General features: G+C 43.5%; 1 pseudogene; it reads left to right on the top strand.

The window, feature by feature from the left end:
- The first annotated feature begins 436 nt into the window (after positions 1-436).
- Positions 437-1,955, top strand: LOC101615207 (annotated as a pseudogene).
- The last annotated feature ends 10,192 nt before the right edge of the window (positions 1,956-12,147 follow it).

Here is a 12,147-nt window from a genome sequence, read left to right as displayed (position 1 = left end):
TGATACTAATCGGGACCAGACAAAATTCTCTCCTGGACTGCTCTCAAAAATCCAACATGCTGCCCTTAAGGCTTGGAAAAAATCTCCCATCTAAAGAATTGGCTTCGCCTATGGAGATCCTGCACGTTGGCTTGCTTTGGAGCGCGTGTGGTCGCCGTGCCCACCGGGGGTTCGTGGATCCAGAGAGCGACGAGCGCACGTGGCGGGCGAGCTCCAGCCGTGCGCTGCAGGACCAGTGGAGCAGCGGGCGGTTAGCGCTGCGAGTCAGCAAGTGAACAGCAGCAGTTGGCACGCCAGGCATGGCATGGCCTGGGCGGGGTGGATTCTGGATCCCAGGAGCGAGCCCTTCACGGGAGTCCCCTGGCGTCATCGAGACGGGCGGTCAGGCTCCTCGGACCGGACGCTCCTCGGCTGGGGAAGCTGGGGTAAGGGCGCGATGTTGGCGCGCGCCCCGTTGCCCGCTGCTCGCTCTCAGGAGGAGCCGCCCGCTTGGGTTGCTGGTGAGAGGGAGTCTTCCCCGGCAATGGAGCAGCCGGCGGCCCGGGAGGAGCGTGCCATGGTCGCTGGCAGTGCCGGGGTGCAGGGAGAGCCTTTACCCATGCTCATGCAGGGACACAGTGTGCCCCGAGCATCCATGCCCATGAGGTCACCGGTGCTGCAGCTGGCACACGAGGCACATGGGCCTGGGGGTCCGTTTGGCAGGGAGCCGCCACCGCCGCTGGGAGAGCCGCTGGCCCGAGATGCCCAGGACGAGCGTGCAGCAGCCAGCACTGAGGAGAAGGTGCAGCCGCCACCGCCGCCCAGAGAAAACTCCTGGACCAAGAAGCCTCTGCAGCGCCTGTCCCCTGTGGGGACCAGGCCATTGTCGCCGGAGACCCTGGATGCAGAGTTCAGTTCTCCCAAAATTATAAAAGTGGGAAAACTCAAGACACAGAAATCCAGCAAGGCTAGTGATTTTGTTGATACGGCAAATTGGCCAACACCAAGTGAATTAGTGAACACTGGATCTCAGAGTGTCATCATCCAAGGAAATAAAAAGCCACAAATTAGAAAAGAAAAAGAAGAGAAAATTGAAAAGAGAAGCAACAGCAAGAGCAAAGAAAACCGAGAAGCAAAATTAGATGGTCTTGCTGAAAATGTCAGTGAGGATGAGGCTCAGTCAAGTAACCAGCGAAGAAGAGCTAATAAGCACAAGTGGGTACCACTGCATTTAGATGATGTGAGATCAGATATTCAGGAAAGGCCTGGATCCAGGAATAGTTGTAGATATCTACCTGAAGCAAATAAAGCAGCACAAAATAATAGAAAAATGACACAAGAGTTTGGAGACGAGATAGAGAAAAGAAAGATGATCAAGATCAAGTGTCCAGTGTGAGGAGTGAGGGTGGCAATACCCGAGGTTCCACCAGAGGCCGAGGAAGAGAATGTGGACAGGGAACAGGACAAGGAAGAGGAAATCCTCGATTTAACTTCGATTATTCATATGGCTATCAAGAACATGGTGAAAGTACTGATTAGCCATTTCCAACAGAAAATACCAGCATGATGTATTACTATGATGATGGCACAAGCTTACAGGTGTATCCTGTAGAAGAAGCTTTGCTGAAAGAGCACATTAAGCATCAAATAGAGTATTATTTCAGTATAGAAAATTTGGAAAGGGACTTCTTTCTTCAGAGAAAGATGGATATACAAGGTTTCTTGCCTATTTCCCTGATTGCTGGTTTTCACCATGTTCCGGCTCTTACCACAAACCTTAATCTAATTGTAGAAGCACTGAAGTGGAAATTGTGGATGAGAAAATGAGAAAAAAGTTAGACCCAGAAAAATGACCTATACCTGCCTCTCCACCACGGAATGTGTCACAAACAGACTTCTCTCAACTGATTGATTATCCAGAGTTCATTCCAGGCCAAGCCTTTGGCTCACATGCAGTCAGGGTGATGATCTACTGATGCTCTTGGATGTCATTTGATTGGACTATGAAGTGGAGTAGGTGACTCACTGAAATGCCATTGTGCATATGAGCTCAAACCATGCTGCAGACGTGAATCTACCACACTGTCGTCTCTGCAAAAATGTCTGCTCTCAATCCCAGAGAAGGGTGGGCCAGCATCACAATGGAGAGAACCACCTTAATAATTCTGACATGAGAAAGACCACAAGACAGCCCCTTTTGTGTTATTAGCTGAAGCTATCTGAGCTATTTTCATTCATGGTGCAAACATTATTTATTGTCATTGTGGAACTACTGCAAGATTCTGTCTTTTGTATTTTGGCATATGTGCATGTGCCCAGATCAATAAAGTAGAAGAGAGAGAATTGAGTAGCTTTTCCTACAAAGTTAGGTCACTTGATATTTGACTTATTCTTTAATTTAGTAGTATTCATTGAATAACTCAAATGTTGTCAGGACACTACACATGGACTATGTGGTTTTATTAATGTGTACATCTAAGAGATATTACATTTAAGAAATGAATAAAAGTATTTTTCCTTATGCTTCAAAACAAAAAAAAAAAAAAAAGAATTGGCTGTAATTTCCTTGGTTAAGGTATGTCAGGAACCAAATGAGCCTTACAGCAACTACATTGGTCATCTCACTGAGGCTGAACAATGACTTATGGGAAGGAAAGAAACAGATAATGAATTCATAAGACATCTCTCTTTTGAAAACGCCAACTCGGCCTGCCAGGTGCCATCTGCCCCTTACGCTGTGGCAAAAGTATCTCCTACTTTATCCAATTTTGTGACGATGTGGACAATGCCTCTCCATCATTGGGCTAGCCTTAGGAGCTGCCCTAAAGGTCTTCACACAGGGAAATAACAATAAAGCTTGCTTTAATTGTAAAACTCCAGGCCATTTTTCCAGAAAATGTACTGCCCCTAAGGCTGCACGCTCACCTCCTTCCTCCCTCTGTCCACATTGTAAGCATGGCAAATATTGGGCCTCTAAGTGCTGTTCCAAAACGAATATCCAGGGAAACCCCTTACCACTAAAACATGGAAACTTAACACGGGTCCTACCCCAGGCCCCAGGATAATCCCTGTACAGAACCCTGGGGCTCTCAGCTTTGTCCCCAGTCTACCCAAAATGTAACATCTCTGCCCTCTCCTGGGCAACCACTGGCAGTGCAGGACTGGACCTCTGTCCTGCCTCCAGATCAATACTAACTCCAGAGGTGGGGACTCAGGTCCTTGCCACAGGACTTTTGGGTCCCTTGCCAAAAAAGACTTTGGGACTTGCCAGTTCAACCATTCAGGGCCTTGCCATTTCTCCAGGAGTCATTGATAATGACTATACTGGGGAATTTAAACTTATGGCCAATGCCCTTCGGGGCCTATTACCTTGCTTTCTAGCCAACAGGTTGCTCAATTAATACTATTGCCCCTCAATGATAAGGCACCCTGAAAGAAACAAAAGAGAGGCCCCCATGGGTTTGGATCATCAGATATTTACTGGGCACAAGAGGTCACTCAAATGAGACCCCTCCTTAAATTAAAGTTAAGAGGAAATACTTTTAAGGTCTTATACACACTGGTGCAGATGCCACAATTATTTCTGGTAAAAAATTGGCCTGTATGTTGGCCTCTCACTGCTTCCATGACCCAACTCAAAGGAATTGGACAGGCCTCTAACCCCTTACAAAGTTCTGAAGTTATTCAGTGGGAATATGAGGATGGCAATCAGGGCACCATTCAACTTTATGTGGTCACAGGCCTGCGCGTTAATCTCTGGGTGCGATACATCCTCTCTCAAATGAAACTTATTTGCAGCCCTAATGAGTTGGTAGCTCACCACATGCTTAATCAAGGCTTCCGCCCAGGTCAAGGATTGGGCAGACATTCTCAGGGAGCAAAGAAGCCAATCCCAGTTACTATAAAGACAGATTGTGCTGGAATAGGCTAAAAAAAATTATCCTAATGACTATTGACATGCCTGTACCCCATGCAGATAAGATATCCTGGAAAACAACGAAATCTGTGTGGGTTGATCAATGGCCCTTAAATTCTGAAAAATTAGCTGCAGCCACAATGTTAATGCAGGGACAACTTGCTGCAGGCCATATTGAACCTACCACCTCTCCTTGGAATACTCCTATCTTTGTTATAAAGAAAAAGTCTGGGAAATGGAGATTGCTACAGGACTTTAGAGAAGTTTATAAGGCCATGATACCTATCGGAGCCCTACAGCCGGGCCTCCCCACTCCAGTGGCAATTCCTGCAGGATATTGTAAAATCATTATTGACCTAAAGGATTGCTTTATTACAGTTTCCTTGCACCCTGAGGATCATCAGCATTTTGCATTTAGCTTGCCTGAGGTAAATTTAAGAGGCCCTATGCAGAGATTCCAATGGAAAGTCTTGCCCCAAGGGATGGCCAATAGCCCTAAACTGTGTCAAAAATTTGTGGCCCAAGTTATAGATCCATTTAGACATAGATGGCCTTCTTTGTATATCATTCATTATATGGATGACATTCTCCTGGCCAGACCTGATCCCACTGAACTCCTTACTTGCTCTCAAGAGCTTTCTAGGCCCCTGGTCTTCAGATAGCTCCTGTTAAAATTCAATTAAAACACCCTTACTTATTCTTCGGCTTGGAACTTTTTCATAACAAAATTCTTTCACAAAAGATTCAACTTAGAACTGATCATCTAAAAACTTTAAATGATTTTCAAAAACTCATAGGAGATATCAATTGGCTCAGGCCTTATCTTAAGCTAACTATTGGAGAGCTTAAACCCTTGTTTGACATCCTCAAAGGAGACCCAGACCCTGCCTCAGGCTGCTATTTAACAGCCCCCACCCTAGAGGCCCTGAATATAGTAGAGGCCACAATTCTGAGCCAAAGGGTCACTTTTATCTCTTATAAGGAAGCCTCTTCTCCTTGCCATTTGTGCCACTGACTTTACACCCACTGGGGTGTTCTGGCAGGAGGGGCCCCTCTTCTGGGTCCATTTAGCCACCTCGCCATCCAAAGTCCTTACCCCTTACACCTTGTGAGTTAGAATTAATGAAAATTGGGCGAGACCAAAGTAGAAAAGTATTTGGTAAAGACCCTGATAAAATCATACTACCCTATTCCACTACCCAAATCCATGGTTAATACAAAATGATGATGACTGGGCAATATCTTGCACCTCTTTTCAGGGATCCCTTGATAATCACTACCCTGCTGACAAGCTTCTCCAATTTCTGAGAATTCAATCATTTCTTTTTCCTACATTGACTTCTCCCTGTTCCATTCCCCACATCCCCTTGGTTTCCACTAATGGCTCCTCTAATGGAGTGTCAGCCTTCACTGTAGACAATCAAACCACTTCCCTACAATCCCCATTCCACTCTGCTCAACTGGTGGAACTTTTTGCTGTTTTACAGGTTTTACAACAACTTCCAAATACCTCCTTTAATCTATATACTGATAGTGCTTATATTGCTCAATCCATCCCCCTATTAGAAACTGTACCATACATAAAACATACCACAAACACTACCCCTCTGTTTTTCTCCATCCAGCAATGCATGCATTCTAGGTAACACCCTTTTTATATAGGGCATATTTGTGCTCATTCTGGACTCCCTGGGCCTCTGGCCACAGGCAATGCCATAACTGAGAAAGCCACCCAGTTTGCTTTCCTTGTTAAGCTTGATCCTGTGACCCAGGCCAAAGCAGCCCACTCTGTACACCACCTTAACGCTCAAACCTTGCATCTTCTTTTTAAAATCACTAGGGAACAAGCTCAACAGATAGTCAAACAATGCACAAACTGTGTCACCCTCCCAACTGTCCCCCACTTTGGCATAAACCCTAGAGGTTTAATTCCCAATGAGATCTGGCAAATGGATGTAACACATGTTCCCTCATTTGGTAATCTTAAGTACCTCCATGTTACTGTGGATACCTTTAGTGGATTCATTTTTGCCAGCCACCATGCTGGAGAAGCTTCAAAAAATGTCATTGCCCATGTGCTCAATTACTTGGTGTCATGGGAAAACCCCAAATTATTAAAACTGATAATAGTCCTGGATATACTAGAAAAATATTCAAAAATTTCTGTCATCAATTACAAATTAAACATATTACAGGCATACCATACAATCCCCAGGGTCAAGGAATTATTGAGCAAGCCCATCAAACTATTAAACATACCCTCCAAAAATTAAAAGCAGGGGATTTATATCCCATAAAAGGCTCTCCAAGAAACATCCTTCATCATGCCTTGTTTGACCTAAACTTTTTAAACCTTGATACTCAGGGAAATTCAGCTGCTGATCGCTTTTGGCAAACAAACACAAAAAATACCTTTGCCAAAGCTATGTGGAAAGATACTTTGACTCTAAAATGGAAAGGCCCAGACCCTGTCCTTATTTAGGGTAGTGGATCAGTTTGTATGTTCAATACTCAAAATGATGCTGCATGATGGCTACTAGAACGTTTGGTCAAACAAATCAAAGAGCCTATAAGTTCACAGTAATATATGCCCAAGAACACCCTGTTCCTGAGGCAACTCCCTCTTTTCTCTTCCAGGTTTCCAATACCCAAGATTCAAGATGAAAATGACTGACCCCTGACATCTTCTACTCCTTTGCTCCTTGTTGCCCATCATTCCCATAACTACTGCTCTCATTCGTCAATGGGAATTTCACGGCCCAATCAAAAAGGATTCCAGCACCCTTATTGGATCAAGGTGTTGCCACTGAAGACCTACCACCTGCAGCTGCCACTCTCCCTTGATCATACATTCCGTACTCATTTACTATGCTACTGTCTTCTACAAGTCTGCTATCACTGCGGTCTACCTGTCTTATGGCCAAATAGCTACCCCTCCCTTAGGAGCTGCATAGGATCCAGACCTATGCATATTGGCTCACAATAAAGTGAATGCAATATGGGCACCAACATGGGTGTGAAGCAAAGTGCCACAGGGGAGGGTCCCTTTCTGACTTCTTCTGGATTCCCTGAGAGAAAAACCTGACTTGTGTGGCGATTGGTACCATAACTGTTATCACATAGGCCCTGCCTCCCCTCCCCAAAAGGCACCAAGGGCCAAGATTGTGGGAAAAAGACATCCCACAGGAAGAGTCAGGTCACTACTCCCCCAATTGGTTAATGCCCACATCTGCATAGCGGGCCTCCCCCTCTTTTCGTATAAAAGAAGGGAGGAGATGTTGGCAGCTATGAGCCTAACCTTGGCCATGGTGATAGAAACCGCCATATAGCAAGTTAAGTCTATCTCCTCACCTAAATGCTCAGTTACCAGAAATGAAGAAGAAATCATACACTTGGGTGATAACCTCCCCTACCCCCGTGCTGCTGGTAACTGATGAGGAAACAGAGGCATTGCAGTTTAGTCAGTAACTCTGTGATCTTTGGCCTGATTACGTCCCCTTCCCCCTACAACCTTATATAAACCTACATGTAAAAATAAAATCTTGAGGACTTGACTAGGAACTCAGCTTGGTCTCCTTCCTTATGTCTATTTGCCTCTTCCCATTCAGGTTAACTTCCCCTCGGATCCTTGTTTGACTCCCTGCTGGCTGAGGCAGTTCTTGAGTGTAGGTGACAAATATTGTTCAACTTCATGTCCTGGGAGAATATCTAGATCTGGGACTAGGAAAATCATATCACATTAGCCCCCTGGATAACAGGTATGGATCCCATCAGGACAGGTGAAAAATGTGCCCTCTGAGGCCATGGAATTAATCAGGATATGGGTACAATTAGGATGTGATTGTGAAGTGATGCATTGGGGTTCACCAATGACTGGAACAGAGGGCCTAACTAGACAAGTATCCTTTCTTGTGTGGTGTTTTTAGGGAATGTGAGGCTAGAGAGTCCTATTGCTATGTAAGAAATTTGTTCTGTCCTAATACAGATCCAGCAGTCACCTCCTAATTCTAGATCAGCCTGGTTGAGGAGTTCCTGACTAATGTTAGCTGAAGCTATCATCTCTATTAATGGGGAAGTCATGATATTGAGAATGTTGAGAAGCATTAAGGCTGGTCTAGGGATTTTGTTTTGCTTATAGGCAAAAAAATATTAGCTGCCTTGATGGTAAACCTGAAGGTTAGGACCATAGCATTCCACACAGTTGAACAACCATCCCATCTCAAAGTTGTGAGTTATCCATTTGAGGGGATTGACAATGATTTCCCAAAATTATTCTCCAAGTGTTTCTGCCCATTCTGGGATTCTTAATTTTTGAACTCCTTGTCCTGATAGGGAGACACCTTTCCATTTTCTCTGAGAGGAGGCAAAATATACCCAGTTCCAGTATTTGAGGAATGACCAGGAGGGACTCCCACAGTCACTGGTTAGAGTGGGTGTCATGGCCTTATGTGATTATGTATTCAATTATGTCTTTTCCAGTAGTCTGGTCATACTTGAGATTGTATAACCAATTGCATAATAATTAAAGTGGGTGTGGACAGGGGACCTAATGCCTTCACAAGATGTGGAAGTGTTGGGGGAGTAAGTCTCAGGGATGATGCCCCAAGATAGAAGGCATGGCCTGTAGGGGGGGAGGTAGATATCTTTAGAAGAATATGAGAATCAAGGAGGTATATGGAGGCTTCTTAGACTAGTTTATGTTGGTTAAAGGAAGAGGGGTTGGGGGAGAGGGCTGTCTGATGAGGATTGGCAGGAGTAGAAGCAAGATAGGTAGGAGGGGTGACATTTTATGACCAATTAGCCTGATGTGTAAATCCAGATAAAAAGTGTGAGAAGTAGTTTTTCAAAGCAAGTCCAATCAGAAGGAATTGAATATGAATATGAAGGAGAGGATCAGAGGCAATGGCGGACAGAGGAATCCCCTTGAAGGAGAAAGTGAGGGACAACAGTGACAAATTTGATTTTGAGAGGCTGTAAGCACATAAAGGTCCCTGATCTTCCTGCTTCTACCTTCCAAGTGCTGGTATTATAGGTATGCACCACTTCACTCAGCTGCAAGTAAACATTTTAAAGAAAATTTGTCTCTTACCTTGTATGTTGTAAAGTTGAAGAGTGACTAAGGATCACAGAGACCACTCTAAGGCAAATATGGAAGCTGCCAGGACTGACTCTGAAGAGCAGAGCAGTCAAGTCTGGGGTTACAGATAGTGGGCTTTATAGGTCTTTACAATTGGGGGAAGGTGAGAAAGGGGAAGAAATTTTTGTTGTCAGGGCAGTAAATCTCTGTTCTTTTATATTAGCCATATGGGGAGACCAGGAGTGACCTGGTGAGAGATACGGGAACAGTAAATCTCTGATCTCAGGGTGAGACTAGAAGTGACCTAGTGAGAGATAAGGAGGGGCAATAAATCCTGTACTTGGGGCTTCATTCTTGAGGAATGTGGATGATTCACTTCACCCTCCTGCTGTAACTCCATTTTGTCCTGGCCTAACATTTCAGCCTTTTGTTAATGATAAGATTCCAAGGTTCATGCTGACCATAAAGGCAATGAGTTGTTATGGGAGAGGCAATTTATGGGTCTCTCTTCAGGGCAGGTATGAGGAGGCCATGGTGGCTAGAGGTGGCAGAGTGGTGAGATCGACAGTGCCAGTGTAGCAAGTAATCAGGGCAGTTGCAGGCAGACACCTGTTATAGAGAAGATGAGGGAAATGGGCTCTGTGCACCCCATGAGAAGACAGAAGGGAGAATAAAGGAGCTTCTTACTCTTGTCAAAACACCAGGTGTAAAGGGAGGATGAGTATTCAGAGGTGAGAGATAGAGTGCTTGAGGCAAGAGAGAGAAGGCAGATGGGCATGTTGGGGTCAGAGGAAAAGTAGGAACACAAGAGAGTTTAAGTTTGAGAGTGTCTGTTGGGGTGGCAGTCTAATTATCACTGGATGAGATAGGGTGAGGGCTAAGGAAAGAGGGGTCCTGAGGAATAATGAGTAGGAGGAGCTGGGGTCAGGGTAGGTGAAGTTAATCAGGGTAGGCAGAAGCAGAAGGCATGAGTTGTAAATCAGCATCAGACAGGGGAATCTATTAATCCGAATTATTGTTTATATTGAATTATATTTTTCTCATAGGGTGATTAAGACCAAGGCTGCTAGAATTAACTGTATATTTTGGAGGTCAATAATGGCTCTGTAGGAGAGACTTTCAGGGACCTACCTGTGAGTTCTATGACTCAGAATTGTCATCTGCTAAGATAAGTCAAGGTCATGCTGACCAAGTAGCCCTCCCTCTTTTGGGAAGCCTGGAGGACTGATTTTTCTCCAATGTGACTCTCCTGCTTTGGATACAGTGACTTGGAATTCATTTTTGGGTCCCCACATCCTCTCCAATCAAGAAGATAGGTAACTTACTAGAGGCTAGAAGTTCAAGTGTTCCATCATCTCCTGTGGCCTTTTGACCTGGGAGCAGGGACCAAAATAATGGTTATTTTTTAACTCCAAAGTTTCAAATTGATTTTTTTCTTCTACATATTATTATTATTTACTCAGAGAAGATGTATATATCTGATTAGCAAAACAGATTAGTTAAAAAGGGTGCAGAGCAGATCTGGTTAGCAAAGTAGATCTTGTTAGCGAATGACACAATAGTTTAAAATCATTCTGATTAATATTTAAGTTTAGTTGTCAGGTGAGAATGTAAGCTGTATCTGGGACATAGAAAGCATACACATTCTACTTTTAAGTATTTTTTCAATTGTAAGTATAGGTAGAACATTTTAGTAGCCCTGAAAACAACATTTTTATCAATAACTTTAAGGCAATTGATTTAATTTAGAAATTGTATATTAGGAAAAGACAATACAATATGAAAACTCAGCACAAGTGTCTGAAAACAACTTTTGTTAGTCTGTAGTCTATATGTAGAACAGAAATTTAAAAGATTTTTTTCGCCAGGTGTGGTGGTGCATGCCTTTAGTCCCAGCACTCGGGAGGCAGAGGTAGGAGGATTGCCATGAGTTCAAGGCCACACTGAGACTCCATAGTGAATTCCAGGTCAGTCTGGGCCAAAATGAGACCCTACCTCAAAAAACCAAATACGTACCTTTTACCATTGAACAATTTTAAGGCTTAACTAAAGAAATATTTATGACTATTACATGAGGCTTAAAGAAACTATATTAACATTGTTTGTATATAGTGGATTTTTTTTAAAACATGGGGAGCTTTTACAACTTTCCTAAGAACAAAATCACAAATCATTTTTTATAAGACTTAGATTATAACCTCAGTGATAACCATCTAGCAAGACCAGCATGAACAAGATACAAACCATCTTAAAATTACAGTTTTATCCACGCATGATGATGCATGCTTATTGATACCTGAACATCATGAACTTTGTATAAAACAAATTACAATATTCTGATATCTGGAAAAGTCTGATATTAACAAAAAGTAGAGTTTACATATTTAAGTCATATGAAGCTAGAGAGAGTAAACTATGAACAAAAGATATGCTGACAGAGTTTAAAATAAACAAGACATCTATATTATATAGTAACATTTTGCTTGAATATGAGGACATGAAAAATTAGATAATTTTTAAATTTATCACAATTGGGATATCTTTATATACATACATTTTTTAGAAGATTTAGCACTCTTCAAAGCTAAATAAAGGGCTGGAGAGATGGCTTAGCACTTAAGCTCTTGCCTGTGAAGCCTAAGGACCCCAGTTCAAGGCTCAATGCCCCAGGACCCACGTTAGCCAGATGACAAGGGGACGCACACATCTGGAGTTTGTTTGCAGTGGCTGGAGGCCATGGCACGCCCATTCTCTCTCTCTCTCTCGCTTTCTCTCTATTGGACTCATTCTCTCTCTGTATAAATAAATAAAATTCCCACAGGAAAAGCCAGTGCCCAGCTCCAGAAAACAGAACAGCAGCCCGATGACCCAGGCAGCAACTTGACTGAGAACAAAATCATCCAAGGTAACTGGGATTGCACCAGGAAAGGGTCTCACTTGGTTGCAAGCTGACTTGGATCCCTCAAAAGACCAAAAATCTTAAAATCTTTGTTGATAGAGGATCTGGTCGTTATAATAACTACCCTTGCATACATACTCGGGGCTGTTTTGGATTGAATGTGTACGGTGTTTAGTTAAATTTTAGAATCTACCTGTATTTTATTCCACTCAGCCTGCTTGAATACTCCCATAGCAGGGAAACTCAACACCTAGGAACACCTTTGTAGATACTCTG

This window comes from Jaculus jaculus, chromosome 6 (genome assembly GCF_020740685.1).
Source record: "Jaculus jaculus isolate mJacJac1 chromosome 6, mJacJac1.mat.Y.cur, whole genome shotgun sequence".
NCBI classification, from domain to species: Eukaryota; Metazoa; Chordata; class Mammalia; order Rodentia; family Dipodidae; genus Jaculus; species Jaculus jaculus.
The sequence above is the reverse complement of the archived record's forward strand: the minus strand, read 5'-3'. Positions and strand labels throughout refer to the sequence as shown.